The sequence below is a fragment of the Brachyhypopomus gauderio genome, unplaced genomic scaffold (assembly GCF_052324685.1).
Source record: "Brachyhypopomus gauderio isolate BG-103 unplaced genomic scaffold, BGAUD_0.2 sc364, whole genome shotgun sequence".
Taxonomy (NCBI): Eukaryota; Metazoa; Chordata; class Actinopteri; order Gymnotiformes; family Hypopomidae; genus Brachyhypopomus; species Brachyhypopomus gauderio.
Genome location: NW_027507185.1, coordinates 1 through 15000, shown reverse-complemented (window position 1 = coordinate 15000; position 15000 = coordinate 1). Strand labels below are relative to the sequence as shown.

The 15000-nt window shown below is 45.4% G+C and overlaps 20 non-coding genes across 20 annotated transcripts; all 20 read left to right on the top strand.

The window, feature by feature from the left end:
• The first annotated feature begins 245 nt into the window (after positions 1-245).
• On the top strand, positions 246-327 carry trnal-uag (transfer RNA leucine (anticodon UAG)). Its single transcript has one exon. It is a non-coding gene; the product is annotated as a tRNA-Leu (tRNA).
• Positions 328-936: 609 nt separating this feature from the next.
• trnal-aag (transfer RNA leucine (anticodon AAG)) lies at positions 937-1018 on the top strand. The gene has a single exon. It is a non-coding gene; the product is annotated as a tRNA-Leu (tRNA).
• A 609-nt stretch (positions 1019-1627) lies between these two features.
• Positions 1628-1709, top strand: trnal-uag (transfer RNA leucine (anticodon UAG)). The gene has a single exon. It is a non-coding gene; the product is annotated as a tRNA-Leu (tRNA).
• A 609-nt stretch (positions 1710-2318) lies between these two features.
• trnal-uag (transfer RNA leucine (anticodon UAG)) lies at positions 2319-2400 on the top strand. The gene has a single exon. It is a non-coding gene; the product is annotated as a tRNA-Leu (tRNA).
• A 609-nt stretch (positions 2401-3009) lies between these two features.
• On the top strand, positions 3010-3091 carry trnal-aag (transfer RNA leucine (anticodon AAG)). Its single transcript has one exon. It is a non-coding gene; the product is annotated as a tRNA-Leu (tRNA).
• Positions 3092-3700: 609 nt separating this feature from the next.
• On the top strand, positions 3701-3782 carry trnal-uag (transfer RNA leucine (anticodon UAG)). Its single transcript has one exon. It is a non-coding gene; the product is annotated as a tRNA-Leu (tRNA).
• A 609-nt stretch (positions 3783-4391) lies between these two features.
• On the top strand, positions 4392-4473 carry trnal-aag (transfer RNA leucine (anticodon AAG)). Its single transcript has one exon. It is a non-coding gene; the product is annotated as a tRNA-Leu (tRNA).
• A 608-nt stretch (positions 4474-5081) lies between these two features.
• Positions 5082-5163, top strand: trnal-aag (transfer RNA leucine (anticodon AAG)). Its single transcript has one exon. It is a non-coding gene; the product is annotated as a tRNA-Leu (tRNA).
• Positions 5164-5772: 609 nt separating this feature from the next.
• On the top strand, positions 5773-5854 carry trnal-uag (transfer RNA leucine (anticodon UAG)). The gene has a single exon. It is a non-coding gene; the product is annotated as a tRNA-Leu (tRNA).
• A 609-nt stretch (positions 5855-6463) lies between these two features.
• trnal-uag (transfer RNA leucine (anticodon UAG)) lies at positions 6464-6545 on the top strand. Its single transcript has one exon. It is a non-coding gene; the product is annotated as a tRNA-Leu (tRNA).
• A 1299-nt stretch (positions 6546-7844) lies between these two features.
• trnal-aag (transfer RNA leucine (anticodon AAG)) lies at positions 7845-7926 on the top strand. Its single transcript has one exon. It is a non-coding gene; the product is annotated as a tRNA-Leu (tRNA).
• Positions 7927-8535: 609 nt separating this feature from the next.
• trnal-uag (transfer RNA leucine (anticodon UAG)) lies at positions 8536-8617 on the top strand. Its single transcript has one exon. It is a non-coding gene; the product is annotated as a tRNA-Leu (tRNA).
• Positions 8618-9224: 607 nt separating this feature from the next.
• trnal-uag (transfer RNA leucine (anticodon UAG)) lies at positions 9225-9306 on the top strand. The gene has a single exon. It is a non-coding gene; the product is annotated as a tRNA-Leu (tRNA).
• A 609-nt stretch (positions 9307-9915) lies between these two features.
• Positions 9916-9997, top strand: trnal-uag (transfer RNA leucine (anticodon UAG)). The gene has a single exon. It is a non-coding gene; the product is annotated as a tRNA-Leu (tRNA).
• Positions 9998-11303: 1306 nt separating this feature from the next.
• Positions 11304-11386, top strand: trnal-aag (transfer RNA leucine (anticodon AAG)). The gene has a single exon. It is a non-coding gene; the product is annotated as a tRNA-Leu (tRNA).
• A 610-nt stretch (positions 11387-11996) lies between these two features.
• trnal-uag (transfer RNA leucine (anticodon UAG)) lies at positions 11997-12078 on the top strand. Its single transcript has one exon. It is a non-coding gene; the product is annotated as a tRNA-Leu (tRNA).
• Positions 12079-12685: 607 nt separating this feature from the next.
• Positions 12686-12767, top strand: trnal-aag (transfer RNA leucine (anticodon AAG)). The gene has a single exon. It is a non-coding gene; the product is annotated as a tRNA-Leu (tRNA).
• Positions 12768-13378: 611 nt separating this feature from the next.
• Positions 13379-13462, top strand: trnal-uag (transfer RNA leucine (anticodon UAG)). The gene has a single exon. It is a non-coding gene; the product is annotated as a tRNA-Leu (tRNA).
• A 610-nt stretch (positions 13463-14072) lies between these two features.
• Positions 14073-14154, top strand: trnal-aag (transfer RNA leucine (anticodon AAG)). Its single transcript has one exon. It is a non-coding gene; the product is annotated as a tRNA-Leu (tRNA).
• A 611-nt stretch (positions 14155-14765) lies between these two features.
• Positions 14766-14847, top strand: trnal-aag (transfer RNA leucine (anticodon AAG)). Its single transcript has one exon. It is a non-coding gene; the product is annotated as a tRNA-Leu (tRNA).
• The last annotated feature ends 153 nt before the right edge of the window (positions 14848-15000 follow it).

Sequence of the window (15000 nt, the reverse complement as noted above, 5' to 3'; positions counted from 1 at the left end):
TACAATGATTCTTGCCTTTGTGTTCTCTTGAAAACCCTCTCTTCCAGTACAGATGACGGGAAACAATTTGAAAAAGACATTGGAACCCTTCTTCTTTTTCAGAGTTACATATAGCTTAGCATTTTTTACTTTGAAAGTTAGGCAAGCATTGTTCCTCACAAGTTCAGCCCTGCTCATGTACCAAGTTGAGAATGCTGCTTTGGAGGACTCCAGACTTGAAAATTGCAAAAAAGATATTACCAAAGGGTAGCGTGGCCGAGCGGTCTAAGGCGCTGGATTTAGGCTCCAGTCTCTGCGGAGGCGTGGGTTCGAATCCCACCGCTGCCAAGCAGTGTTTTTAAGAGATGGCAGAAGAATTCTTATACCTAATCACTCTCAACAATGGTGCCTGACCCAAGGCTGAAGAGCAGTCATTCGCATGATGGTAGCAGAGAGCCATGCTACGATGCCATTTGCAAATGCTCATACCTGGCTTTGTTCTTAGGCGACATTGAAGACCCTGCAGTGTTTTGATAACAGGCAGGAAATGATGCATCTTTCCTCTTCTGACAGAAGACAAATTCAGCTTCTTCTACAAGAATGTCAGCAAATACAGTCTTCCTGTGGTAGCGTGTCTGAGTGGTCTAAGGCACTGGATTTAGGCTCCAGTCTCTGAGAAGGCATGGGATCGAATGCTGCCAGCTGGTAACTTTACAATGATTCTTGCCTTTGTGTTCTCTTGAAAACCCTCTCTTCCAGTACAGATGACGGGAAACAATTTGAAAAAGACATTGGAACCCTTCTTCTTTTTCAGAGTTACATATAGCTTAGCATTTTTTACTTTGAAAGTTAGGCAAGCATTGTTCCTCACAAGTTCAGCCCTGCTCATGTACCAAGTTGAGAATGCTGCTTTGGAGGACTCCAGACTTGAAAATTGCAAAAAAGATATTACCACAGGGTAGCGTGGCCGAGCGGTCTAAGGCGCTGGATTAAGGCTCTAGTCTCTGCGGAGGCGTGGGTTCGAATCCCACCGCTGCCAAGCAGTGTTTTTAGGAGATGGCAGAAGAATTCTTATACCTAATCACTCTCAACAACGGTGCCTGACCCAAGGCTGAAGAGCAGTTATTCGCATGATGGTAGCAGAGAGCCATGCTACGATGCCATTTGCAAATGCTCATACCTGGCTTTGTTCTTAGGCGACATTGAAGACCCTGCAGTGTTTTGATAACAGGCAGGAAATGATGCATCTTTCCTCTTCTGACAGAAGACAAATTCAGCTTCTTCTACAAGAATGTCAGCAAATACAGTCTTCCTGTGGTAGCGTGTCTGAGTGGTCTAAGGCACTGGATTTAGGCTCCAGTCTCTGAGAAGGCATGGGATTGAATGCTGCCAGCTGGTAACTTTACAATGATTCTTGCCTTTGTGTTCTCTTGAAAACCCTCTCTTCCAGTACAGATGACGGGAAACAATTTGAAAAAGACATTGGAACCCTTCTTCTTTTTCAGAGTTACATATAGCTTAGCATTTTTTACTTTGAAAGTTAGGCAAGCATTGTTCCTCACAAGTTCAGCCCTGCTCATGTACCAAGTTGAGAATGCTGCTTTGGAGGACTCCAGACTTGAAAATTGCAAAAAAGATATTACCAAAGGGTAGCGTGGCCGAGCGGTCTAAGGCGCTGGATTTAGGCTCCAGTCTCTGCGGAGGCGTGGGTTCGAATCCCACCGCTGCCAAGCAGTGTTTTTAAGAGATGGCAGAAGAATTCTTATACCTAATCACTCTCAACAATGGTGCCTGACCCAAGGCTGAAGAGCAGTCATTCGCATGATGGTAGCAGAGAGCCATGCCACGATGCCATTTGCAAATGCTCATACCTGGCTTTGTTCTTAGGCGACATTGAAGACCCTGCAGTGTTTTGATAACAGGCAGGAAATGATGCATCTTTCCTCTTCTGACAGAAGACAAATTCAGCTTCTTCTACAAGAATGTCAGCAAATACAGTCTTCCTGTGGTAGCGTGTCTGAGTGGTCTAAGGCACTGGATTTAGGCTCCAGTCTCTGAGAAGGCATGGGATCGAATGCTGCCAGCTGGTAACTTTACAATGATTCTTGCCTTTGTGTTCTCTTGAAAACCCTCTCTTCCAGTACAGATGACGGGAAACAATTTGAAAAAGACATTGGAACCCTTCTTCTTTTTCAGAGTTACATATAGCTTAGCATTTTTTACTTTGAAAGTTAGGCAAGCATTGTTCCTCACAAGTTCAGCCCTGCTCATGTACCAAGTTGAGAATGCTGCTTTGGAGGACTCCAGACTTGAAAATTGCAAAAAAGATTTTACCAAAGGGTAGCGTGGCCGAGCGGTCTAAGGCGCTGGATTTAGGCTCCAGTCTCTGCGGAGGCGTGGGTTCGAATCCCACCGCTGCCAAGCAGTGTTTTTAAGAGATGGCAGAAGAATTCTTATACCTAATCACTCTCAACAATGGTGCCTGACCCAAGGCTGAAGAGCAGTCATTCGCATGATGGTAGCAGAGAGCCATGCTACGATGCCATTTGCAAATGCTCATACCTGGCTTTGTTCTTAGGCGACATTGAAGACCCTGCAGTGTTTTGATAACAGGCAGGAAATGATGCATCTTTCCTCTTCTGACAGAAGACAAATTCAGCTTCTTCTACAAGAATGTCAGCAAATACAGTCTTCCTGTGGTAGCGTGTCTGAGTGGTCTAAGGCACTGGATTTAGGCTCCAGTCTCTGAGAAGGCATGGGATCGAATGCTGCCAGCTGGTAACTTTACAATGATTCTTGCCTTTGTGTTCTCTTGAAAACCCTCTCTTCCAGTACAGATGACGGGAAACAATTTGAAAAAGACATTGGAACCCTTCTTCTTTTTCAGAGTTACATATAGCTTAGCATTTTTTACTTTGAAAGTTAGGCAAGCATTGTTCCTCACAAGTTCAGCCCTGCTCATGTACCAAGTTGAGAATGCTGCTTTGGAGGACTCCAGACTTGAAAATTGCAAAAAAGATATTACCACAGGGTAGCGTGGCCGAGCGGTCTAAGGCGCTGGATTAAGGCTCTAGTCTCTGCGGAGGCGTGGGTTCGAATCCCACCGCTGCCAAGCAGTGTTTTTAGGAGATGGCAGAAGAATTCTTATACCTAATCACTCTCAACAACGGTGCCTGACCCAAGGCTGAAGAGCAGTTATTCGCATGATGGTAGCAGAGAGCCATGCTACGATGCCATTTGCAAATGCTCATACCTGGCTTTGTTCTTAGGCGACATTGAAGACCCTGCAGTGTTTTGATAACAGGCAGGAAATGATGCATCTTTCCTCTTCTGACAGAAGACAAATTCAGCTTCTTCTACAAGAATGTCAGCAAATACAGTCTTCCTGTGGTAGCGTGTCTGAGTGGTCTAAGGCACTGGATTTAGGCTCCAGTCTCTGAGAAGGCATGGGATTGAATGCTGCCAGCTGGTAACTTTACAATGATTCTTGCCTTTGTGTTCTCTTGAAAACCCTCTCTTCCAGTACAGATGACGGGAAACAATTTGAAAAAGACATTGGAACCCTTCTTCTTTTTCAGAGTTACATATAGCTTAGCATTTTTTACTTTGAAAGTTAGGCAAGCATTGTTCCTCACAAGTTCAGCCCTGCTCATGTACCAAGTTGAGAATGCTGCTTTGGAGGACTCCAGACTTGAAAATTGCAAAAAAGATATTACCAAAGGGTAGCGTGGCCGAGCGGTCTAAGGCGCTGGATTTAGGCTCCAGTCTCTGCGGAGGCGTGGGTTCGAATCCCACCGCTGCCAAGCAGTGTTTTTAAGAGATGGCAGAAGAATTCTTATACCTAATCACTCTCAACAATGGTGCCTGACCCAAGGCTGAAGAGCAGTCATTCGCATGATGGTAGCAGAGAGCCATGCCACGATGCCATTTGCAAATGCTCATACCTGGCTTTGTTCTTAGGCGACATTGAAGACCCTGCGGTGTTTTGATAACAGGCAGGAAATGATGCATCTTTCCTCTTCTGACAGAAGAAAAATTCACCTTCTTCCACAAGAATGTCAGCAAATGCAGTCTACCTGTGGTAGCGTGTCTGAGTGGTCTAAGGCACTGGATTTAGGCTCCAGTCTCTGAGAAGGCATGGGATCGAATGCTGCCAGCTGGTAACTTTACAATGATTCTTGCCTTTGTGTTCTCTTGAAAACCCTCTCTTCCAGTACAGATGACGGGAAACAATTTGAAAAAGACATTGGAACCCTTCTTCTTTTTCAGAGTTACATATAGCTTAGCATTTTTTACTTTGAAAGTTAGGCAAGCATTGTTCCTCACAAGTTCAGCCCTGCTCATGTACCAAGTTGAGAATGCTGCTTTGGAGGACTCCAGACTTGAAAATTGCAAAAAAGAGATTACCACAGGGTAGCGTGGCCGAGCGGTCTAAGGCGCTGGATTAAGGCTCCAGTCTCTGCGGAGGCGTGGGTTCGAATCCCACCGCTGCCAAGCAGTTTTTTTGGAGATGGCAGAAGAATTCTTATACCTAATCACTCTCAACAACGGTGCCTGACCCAAGGCTGAAGAGCAGTTATTCGCATGATGGTAGCAGAGAGCCATGCTACGATGCCATTTGCAAATGCTCATACCTGGCTTTGTTCTTAGGCGACATTGAAGACCCTGCAGTGTTTTGATAACAGGCAGGAAATGATGCATCTTTCCTCTTCTGACAGAAGACAAATTCAGCTTCTTCTACAAGAATGTCAGCAAATACAGTCTTCCTGTGGTAGCGTGTCTGAGTGGTCTAAGGCACTGGATTTAGGCTCCAGTCTCTGAGAAGGCATGGGATCGAATGCTGCCAGCTGGTAACTTTACAATGATTCTTGCCTTTGTGTTCTCTTGAAAACCCTCTCTTCCAGTACAGATGACGGGAAACAATTTGAAAAAGACATTGGAACCCTTCTTCTTTTTCAGAGTTACATATAGCTTAGCATTTTTTACTTTGAAAGTTAGGCAAGCATTGTTCCTCACAAGTTCAGCCCTGCTCATGTACCAAGTTGAGAATGCTGCTTTGGAGGACTCCAGACTTGAAAATTGCAAAAAAGATATTACCACAGGGTAGCGTGGCCGAGCGGTCTAAGGCGCTGGATTAAGGCTCCAGTCTCTGCGGAGGCGTGGGTTCGAATCCCACCGCTGCCAAGCAGTGTTTTTAGGAGATGGCAGAAGAATTCTTATACCTAATCACTCTCAACAACGGTGCCTGACCCAAGGCTGAAGAGCAGTTATTCGCATGATGGTAGCAGAGAGCCATGCTACGATGCCATTTGCAAATGCTCATACCTGGCTTTGTTCTTAGGCGACATTGAAGACCCTGCAGTGTTTTGATAACAGGCAGGAAATGATGCATCTTTCCTCTTCTGACAGAAGACAAATTCAGCTTCTTCTACAAGAATGTCAGCAAATACAGTCTTCCTGTGGTAGCGTGTCTGAGTGGTCTAAGGCACTGGATTTAGGCTCCAGTCTCTGAGAAGGCATGGGATCGAATGCTGCCAGCTGGTAACTTTACAATGATTCTTGCCTTTGTGTTCTCTTGAAAACCCTCTCTTCCAGTACAGATGACGGGAAACAATTTGAAAAAGACATTGGAACCCTTCTTCTTTTTCAGAGTTACATATAGCTTAGCATTTTTTACTTTGAAAGTTAGGCAAGCATTGTTCCTCACAAGTTCAGCCCTGCTCATGTACCAAGTTGAGAATGCTGCTTTGGAGGACTCCAGACTTGAAAATTGCAAAAAAGATATTACCAAAGGGTAGCGTGGCCGAGCGGTCTAAGGTGCTGGATTTAGGCTCCAGTCTCTGCGGAGGCGTGGGTTCGAATCCCACCGCTGCCAAGCAGTGTTTTTAAGAGATGGCAGAAGAATTCTTATACCTAATCACTCTCAACAATGGTGCCTGACCCAAGGCTGAAGAGCAGTCATTCGCATGATGGTAGCAGAGAGCCATGCCACGATGCCATTTGCAAATGCTCATACCTGGCTTTGTTCTTAGGCGACATTGAAGACCCTGCGGTGTTTTGATAACAGGCAGGAAATGATGCATCTTTCCTCTTCTGACAGAAGAAAAATTCACCTTCTTCCACAAGAATGTCAGCAAATGCAGTCTTCCTGTGGTAGCGTGTCTGAGTGGTCTAAGGCACTGGATTTAGGCTCCAGTCTCTGAGAAGGCATGGGATCGAATGCTGCCAGCTGGTAACTTTACAATGATTCTTGCCTTTGTGTTCTCTTGAAAACCCTCTCTTCCAGTACAGATGACGGGAAACAATTTGAAAAAGACATTGGAACCCTTCTTCTTTTTCAGAGTTACATATAGCTTAGCATTTTTTACTTTGAAAGTTAGGCAAGCATTGTTCCTCACAAGTTCAGCCCTGCTCATGTACCAAGTTGAGAATGCTGCTTTGGAGGACTCCAGACTTGAAAATTGCAAAAAAGATATTACCAAAGGGTAGCGTGGCCGAGCGGTCTAAGGCGCTGGATTTAGGCTCCAGTCTCTGCGGAGGCGTGGGTTCGAATCCCACCGCTGCCAAGCAGTGTTTTTAAGAGATGGCAGAAGAATTCTTATACCTAATCACTCTCAACAATGGTGCCTGACCCAAGGCTGAAGAGCAGTCATTCGCATGATGGTAGCAGAGAGCCATGCCACGATGCCATTTGCAAATGCTCATACCTGGCTTTGTTCTTAGGCGACATTGAAGACCCTGCGGTGTTTTGATAACAGGCAGGAAATGATGCATCTTTCCTCTTCTGACAGAAGAAAAATTCACCTTCTTCCACAAGAATGTCAGCAAATGCAGTCTACCTGTGGTAGCGTGTCTGAGTGGTCTAAGGCACTGGATTTAGGCTCCAGTCTCTGAGAAGGCATGGGATCGAATGCTGCCAGCTGGTAACTTTACAATGATTCTTGCCTTTGTGTTCTCTTGAAAACCCTCTCTTCCAGTACAGATGACGGGAAACAATTTGAAAAAGACATTGGAACCCTTCTTCTTTTTCAGAGTTACATATAGCTTAGCATTTTTTACTTTGAAAGTTAGGCAAGCATTGTTCCTCACAAGTTCAGCCCTGCTCATGTACCAAGTTGAGAATGCTGCTTTGGAGGACTCCAGACTTGAAAATTGCAAAAAAGAGATTACCACAGGGTAGCTTGGCCGAGCGGTCTAAGGAGCTGGATTAAGGCTCCAGTCTCTGCGGAGGTGTGGGTTCGAATCCCACCGCTGCCAAGCAGTTTTTTTGGAGATGGCAGAAGAATTCTTATACCTAATCACTCTCAACAACGGTGCCTGACCCAAGGCTGAAGAGCAGTTATTCGCATGATGGTAGCAGAGAGCCATGCTACGATGCCATTTGCAAATGCTCATACCTGGCTTTGTTCTTAGGCGACATTGAAGACCCTGCAGTGTTTTGATAACAGGCAGGAAATGATGCATCTTTCCTCTTCTGACAGAAGACAAATTCAGCTTCTTCTACAAGAATGTCAGCAAATACAGTCTTCCTGTGGTAGCGTGTCTGAGTGGTCTAAGGCACTGGATTTAGGCTCCAGTCTCTGAGAAGGCATGGGATCGAATGCTGCCAGCTGGTAACTTTACAATGATTCTTGCCTTTGTGTTCTCTTGAAAACCCTCTCTTCCAGTACAGATGACGGGAAACAATTTGAAAAAGACATTGGAACCCTTCTTCTTTTTCAGAGTTACATATAGCTTAGCATTTTTTACTTTGAAAGTTAGGCAAGCATTGTTCCTCACAAGTTCAGCCCTGCTCATGTACCAAGTTGAGAATGCTGCTTTGGAGGACTCCAGACTTGAAAATTGCAAAAAAGATATTACCACAGGGTAGCGTGGCCGAGCGGTCTAAGGCGCTGGATTAAGGCTCCAGTCTCTGCGGAGGCGTGGGTTCGAATCCCACCGCTGCCAAGCAGTGTTTTTAGGAGATGGCAGAAGAATTCTTATACCTAATCACTCTCAACAACGGTGCCTGACCCAAGGCTGAAGAGCAGTTATTCGCATGATGGTAGCAGAGAGCCATGCTACGATGCCATTTGCAAATGCTCATACCTGGCTTTGTTCTTAGGCGACATTGAAGACCCTGCAGTGTTTTGATAACAGGCAGGAAATGATGCATCTTTCCTCTTCTGACAGAAGACAAATTCAGCTTCTTCTACAAGAATGTCAGCAAATACAGTCTTCCTGTGGTAGCGTGTCTGAGTGGTCTAAGGCACTGGATTTAGGCTCCAGTCTCTGAGAAGGCATGGGATCGAATGCTGCCAGCTGGTAACTTTACAATGATTCTTGCCTTTGTGTTCTCTTGAAAACCCTCTCTTCCAGTACAGATGACGGGAAACAATTTGAAAACGACATTGGAACCCTTCTTCTTTTTCAGAGTTACATATAGCTTAGCATTTTTTACTTTGAAAGTTAGGCAAGCATTGTTCCTCACAAGTTCAGCCCTGCTCATGTACCAAGTTGAGAATGCTGCTTTGGAGGACTCCAGACTTGAAAATTGCAAAAAAGATATTACCAAAGGGTAGCGTGGCCGAGCGGTCTAAGGCGCTGGATTTAGGCTCCAGTCTCTGCGGAGGCGTGGGTTCGAATCCCACCGCTGCCAAGCAGTGTTTTTAAGAGATGGCAGAAGAATTCTTATACCTAATCACTCTCAACAATGGTGCCTGACCCAAGGCTGAAGAGCAGTCATTCGCATGATGGTAGCAGAGAGCCATGCCACGATGCCATTTGCAAATGCTCATACCTGGCTTTGTTCTTAGGCGACATTGAAGACCCTGCGGTGTTTTGATAACAGGCAGGAAATGATGCATCTTTCCTCTTCTGACAGAAGAAAAATTCACCTTCTTCCACAAGAATGTCAGCAAATGCAGTCTTCCTGTGGTAGCGTGTCTGAGTGGTCTAAGGCACTGGATTTAGGCTCCAGTCTCTGAGAAGGCATGGGATCGAATGCTGCCAGCTGGTAACTTTACAATGATTCTTGCCTTTGTGTTCTCTTGAAAACCCTCTCTTCCAGTACAGATGACGGGAAACAATTTGAAAAAGACATTGGAACCCTTCTTCTTTTTCAGTTACATATAGCTTAGCATTTTTTACTTTGAAAGTTAGGCAAGCATTGTTCCTCACAAGTTCAGCCCTGCTCATGTACCAAGTTGAGAATGCTGCTTTGGAGGACTCCAGACTTGAAAATTGCAAAAAAGATATTACCAAAGGGTAGCGTGGCCGAGCGGTCTAAGGCGCTGGATTTAGGCTCCAGTCTCTGCGGAGGCGTGGGTTCGAATCCCACCGCTGCCAAGCAGTGTTTTTAAGAGATGGCAGAAGAATTCTTATACCTAATCACTCTCAACAATGGTGCCTGACCCAAGGCTGAAGAGCAGTCATTCGCATGATGGTAGCAGAGAGCCATGCCACGATGCCATTTGCAAATGCTCATACCTGGCTTTGTTCTTAGGCGACATTGAAGACCCTGCGGTGTTTTGATAACAGGCAGGAAATGATGCATCTTTCCTCTTCTGACAGAAGAAAAATTCACCTTCTTCCACAAGAATGTCAGCAAATGCAGTCTTCCTGTGGTAGCGTGTCTGAGTGGTCTAAGGCACTGGATTTAGGCTCCAGTCTCTGAGAAGGCATGGGATCGAATGCTGCCAGCTGGTAACTTTACAATGATTCTTGCCTTTGTGTTCTCTTGAAAACCCTCTCTTCCAGTACAGATGACGGGAAACAATTTGAAAAAGACATTGGAACCCTTCTTCTTTTTCAGAGTTACATATAGCTTAGCATTTTTTACTTTGAAAGTTAGGCAAGCATTGTTCCTCACAAGTTCAGCCCTGCTCATGTACCAAGTTGAGAATGCTGCTTTGGAGGACTCCAGACTTGAAAATTGCAAAAAAGATATTACCAAAGGGTAGCGTGGCCGAGCGGTCTAAGGCGCTGGATTTAGGCTCCAGTCTCTGCGGAGGCGTGGGTTCGAATCCCACCGCTGCCAAGCAGTGTTTTTAAGAGATGGCAGAAGAATTCTTATACCTAATCACTCTCAACAATGGTGCCTGACCCAAGGCTGAAGAGCAGTCATTCGCATGATGGTAGCAGAGAGCCATGCCACGATGCCATTTGCAAATGCTCATACCTGGCTTTGTTCTTAGGCGACATTGAAGACCCTGCGGTGTTTTGATAACAGGCAGGAAATGATGCATCTTTCCTCTTCTGACAGAAGAAAAATTCACCTTCTTCCACAAGAATGTCAGCAAATGCAGTCTACCTGTGGTAGCGTGTCTGAGTGGTCTAAGGCACTGGATTTAGGCTCCAGTCTCTGAGAAGGCATGGGATCGAATGCTGCCAGCTGGTAACTTTACAATGATTCTTGCCTTTGTGTTCTCTTGAAAACCCTCTCTTCCAGTACAGATGACGGGAAACAATTTGAAAAAAAGACATTGGAACCCTTCTTCTTTTTCAGAGTTACATATAGCTTAGCATTTTTACTTTGAAAGTTAGGCAAGCATTGTTCCTCACAAGTTACAGCCCTGCTCATGTACCAAGTTGAGAATGCTGCTTTGGAGGACTCCAGACTTGAAAATTGCAAAAAAGAGATTACCACAGGGTAGCTTGGGCCGAGCGGCTCTAAGGCGCTGGATTAAGGCTCCAGTCTCTGCGGAGGGCGTGGGTTCGAATCCCACCGCTGCCAAGCAGTTTTTTTGGAGATGGCAGAAGAATTCTTATACCTAATCACTCTCAACAACGGTGCCTGACCCAAGGCTGAAGAGCAGTTATTCGCATGATGGTAGCAGAGAGCCATGCTACGATGCCATTTGCAAATGCTCATACCTGGCTTTGTTCTTAGGCGACATTGAAGACCCTGCAGTGTTTTGATAACAGGCAGGAAATGATGCATCTTTCCTCTTCTGACAGAAGACAAATTCAGCTTCTTCTACAAAGAATGTCAGCAAATACAGTCTTCCTGTGGTAGCGTGTCTGAGTGGGTCTAAGGCACTGGATTTAGGCTCCAGTCTCTGAGAAGGCATGGGATCGAATGCTGCCAGCTGGTAACTTTACAATGATTCTTGCCTTTGTGTTCTCTTGAAAACCCTCTCTTCCAGTACAGATGACGGGAAACAATTTGAAAAAGACATTGGAACCCTTCTTCTTTTTTAGAGTTACATATAGCTTAGCATTTTTTACTTTGAAAGTTAGGCAAGCATTGTTCCTCACAAGTTCAGCCCTGCTCATGTACCAAGTTGAGAATGCTGCTTTGGAGGGACTCCAGACTTGAAAATTGCAAAAAGATATTACCACAGGGTAGCGTGGCCGAGCGGTACTAAGGCGCTGGATTAAGGCTCCAGTCTCTGCGGAGGCGTGGGTTCGAATCCCACCGCTGCCAAGCAGTGTTTTTAGGAGATGGCAGAAGAATTCTTATACCTAATCACTCTCAACAACGGTGCCTGACCCAAGGCTGAAGAGCAGTTATTCGCATGATGGTAGCAGAGAGCCATGCTACGATGCCATTTGCAAATGCTCATACCTGGCTTTGTTCTTAGGCGACATTGAAGACCCTGCAGTGTTTTGATAACAGGCAGGAAATGATGCATCTTTCCTCTTCTGACAGAAGACAAATTCAGCTTCTTCTACAAGAATGTCAGCAAATACAGTCTTCCTGTGGTAGCGTGTCTGAGTGGTCTAAGGCACTGGATTTAGGCTCCAGTCTCTGAGAAGGCATGGGATCGAATGCTGCCAGCTGGTAACTTTACAATGATTCTTGCCTTTGTGTTCTCTTGAAAACCCTCTCTTCCAGTACAGATGACGGGAAACAATTTGAAAACGACATTGGAACCCTTCTTCTTTTTCAGAGTTACATATAGCTTAGCATTTTTTACTTTTGAAAGTTAGGCAAGCATTGTTCCTCACAAGTTCAGCCCTGCTCATGTACCAAGTTGAGAATGCTGCTTTGGAGGACTCCAGACTTGAAAATTGCAAAAAAGATTTTACCAAAGGGTAGCGTGGCCGAGCGGTCTAAGGCGCTGGATTTAGGCTCCAGTCTCTGCGGAGGCGTGGGTTCGAATCCCACCGCTGCCAAGCAGTGTTTTTAAGAGATGGCAGAAGAATTCTTATACCTAATCACTCTCAACAATGGTGCCTGACCCAAGGCTGAAGAGCAGTCATTCGCATGATGGTAGCAGAGAGCCATGCTACGATGCCATTTGCAAATGCTCATACCTGGCTTTGTTCTTAGGCGACATTGAAGACCCTGCAGTGTTTTGATAACAGGCAGGAAATGATGCATCTTCCTCTTCTGACAGAAGACAAATTCAGCTTCTTCTACAAGAATGTCAGCAAATACAGTCTTCCTGTGGTAGCGTGTCTGAGTGGTCTAAGGCACTGGATTTAGGCTCCAGTCTCTGAGAAGGCATGGGATCGAATGCTGCCAGCTGGTAACTTTACAATGATTCTTGCCTTTGTGTTCTCTTGAAAACCCTCTCTTCAGTACAGAAGACGGGAAACAATTTGAAAAAGACATTGGAACCCTTCTTCTTTTTCAGAGTTACATATAGCTTAGCATTTTTTACTTTGAAAGTTAGGCAAGCATTGTTCCTCACAAGTTCAGCCCTGCTCATGTACCAAGTTGAGAATGCTGCTTTGGAGGACTCCAGACTTGAAAATTGCAAAAAAGATATTACCACAGGGTAGCGTGGCCGAGCGGTCTAAGGCGCTGGATTAAGGCTCTAGTCTCTGCGGAGGCGTGGGTTCGAATCCCACCGCTGCCAAGCAGTGTTTTTTAGGAGATGGCAGAAGAATTCTTATACCTAATCACTCTCAACAACGGTGCCTGGACCCAAGGCTGAAGAGCAGTTATTCGCATGATGGTAGCAGAGAGCCATGCTACGATGCCATTTGCAAATGCTCATACCTGGCTTTGTTCTTAGGCGACATTGAAGACCCTGCAGTGTTTTGATAACAGGCAGGAAATGATGCATCTTTCCTCTTCTGACAGAAGACAAATTCAGCTTCTTCTACAAGAATGTCAGCAAATACAGTCTTCCTGTGGGTAGCGTGTCTGAGTGGTCTAAGGCACTGGATTTAGGCTCCAGTCTCTGAGAAGGCATGGGATTGAATGCTGCCAGCTGGTAACTTTACAATGATTCTTGCCTTTGTGTTCTCTTGAAAACCCTCTCTTCCAGTACAGATGACGGGAAACAATTTGAAAAAGACATTGGAACCCTTCTTCTTTTTCAGAGTTACATATAGCTTAGCATTTTTTACTTTGAAAGTTAGGCAAGCATTGTTCCTCACAAGTTCAGCCCTGCTCATGTACCAAGTTGAGAATGCTGCTTTGGAGGACTCCAGACTTGAAAATTGCAAAAAAGATATTACCAAGGGTAGCGTGGGCCGAGCGGTCTAAGGCGCTGGATTTAGGCTCCAGTCTCTGCGGAGGCGTGGGTTCGAATGCCCACCGCTGCCAAGCAGTGTTTTTAAGAGATGGCAGAAGAATTCTTATACCTAATCACTCTCAACAATGGTGCCTGACCCAAGGCTGAAGAGCAGTCATTCGCATGATGGTAGCAGAGAGCCATGCCACGATGCCATTTGCAAATGCTCATACCTGGCTTTGTTCTTAGGCGACATTGAAGACCCTGCGGTGTTTTGATAACAGGCAGGAAATGATGCATCTTTCCTCTTCTGACAGAAGAAAAATTCACCTTCTTCCACAAGAATGTCAGCAAATGCAGTCTACCTGTGGTAGCGTGTCTGAGTGGTCTAAGGCACTGGATTTAGGCTCCAGTCTCTGAGAAGGCATGGGATCGAATGCTGCCAGCTGGTAACTTTACAATGATTCTTGCCTTTGTGTTCTCTTGAAAACCCTCTCTTCCAGTACAGATGACGGGAAACAATTTGAAAAAGACATTGGAACCCTTCTTCTTTTTCAGAGTTACATATAGCTTAGCATTTTTTACTTTGAAAGTTAGGCAAGCATTGTTCCTCACAAGTTCAGCCCTGCTCATGTACCAAGTTGAGAATGCTGCTTTGGAGGACTCCAGACTTGAAAATTGCAAAAAAGAGATTAACCACAGGGTAGCGTGGCCGAGCGGTCTAAGGCGCTGGATTAAGGCTCCAGTCTCTGCGGAGGCGTGGGTTCGAATCCCACCGCTGCCAAGCAGTTTTTTGGAGATGGCAGAAGAATTCTTATACCTAATCACTCTCAACAACGGTGCCTGACCCAAGGCTGAAGAGCAGTTATTCGCATGATGGTAGCAGAGAGCCATGCTACGATGCCATTTGCAAATGCTCATACCTGGCTTTGTTCTTAGGCGACATTGATGACCCTGCAGTGTTTTGATAACAGGCAGGAAATGATGCATCTTTCCTCTTCTGACAGAAGACAAATTCAGCTTCTTCTACAAGAATGTCAGCAAATACAGTCCTTCCTGTGGTAGCGTGTCTGAGTGGTCCTAAGGCACTGGATTTAGGCTCCAGTCTCTGAGAAGGCATGGGATCGAATGCTGCCAGCTGGTAACTTTACAATGATTCTTGCCTTTGTGTTCTCTTGAAAAACCCTCTCTTCCAGTACAGATGACGGGAAACAATTTGAAAAAAGACATTGGAACCCTTCTTCTTTTTCAGAGTTACATATAGCTTAGCATTTTTTACTTTGAAAGTTAGGCAAGCATTGTTCCTCACAAGTTCAGCCCTGCTCATGTACCAAGTTGAGAATGCTGCTTTGGAGGACTCCAGACTTGAAAATTGCAAAAAAGATATTACCACAGGGTAGCGTGGCCGAGCGGTCTAAGGCGCTGGATTAAGGCTCCAGTCTCTGCGGAGGCGTGGGTTCGAATCCCACCGCTGCCAAGCAGTGTTTTTAGGAGATGGCAGAAGAATTCTTATACCTAATCACTCTCAACAACGGTGCCTGACCCAAGGCTGAAGAGCAGTTATTCGCATGATGGTAGCAGAGAGCCATGCTACGATGCCATTTGCAAATGCTCATACCTGGCTTTGTTC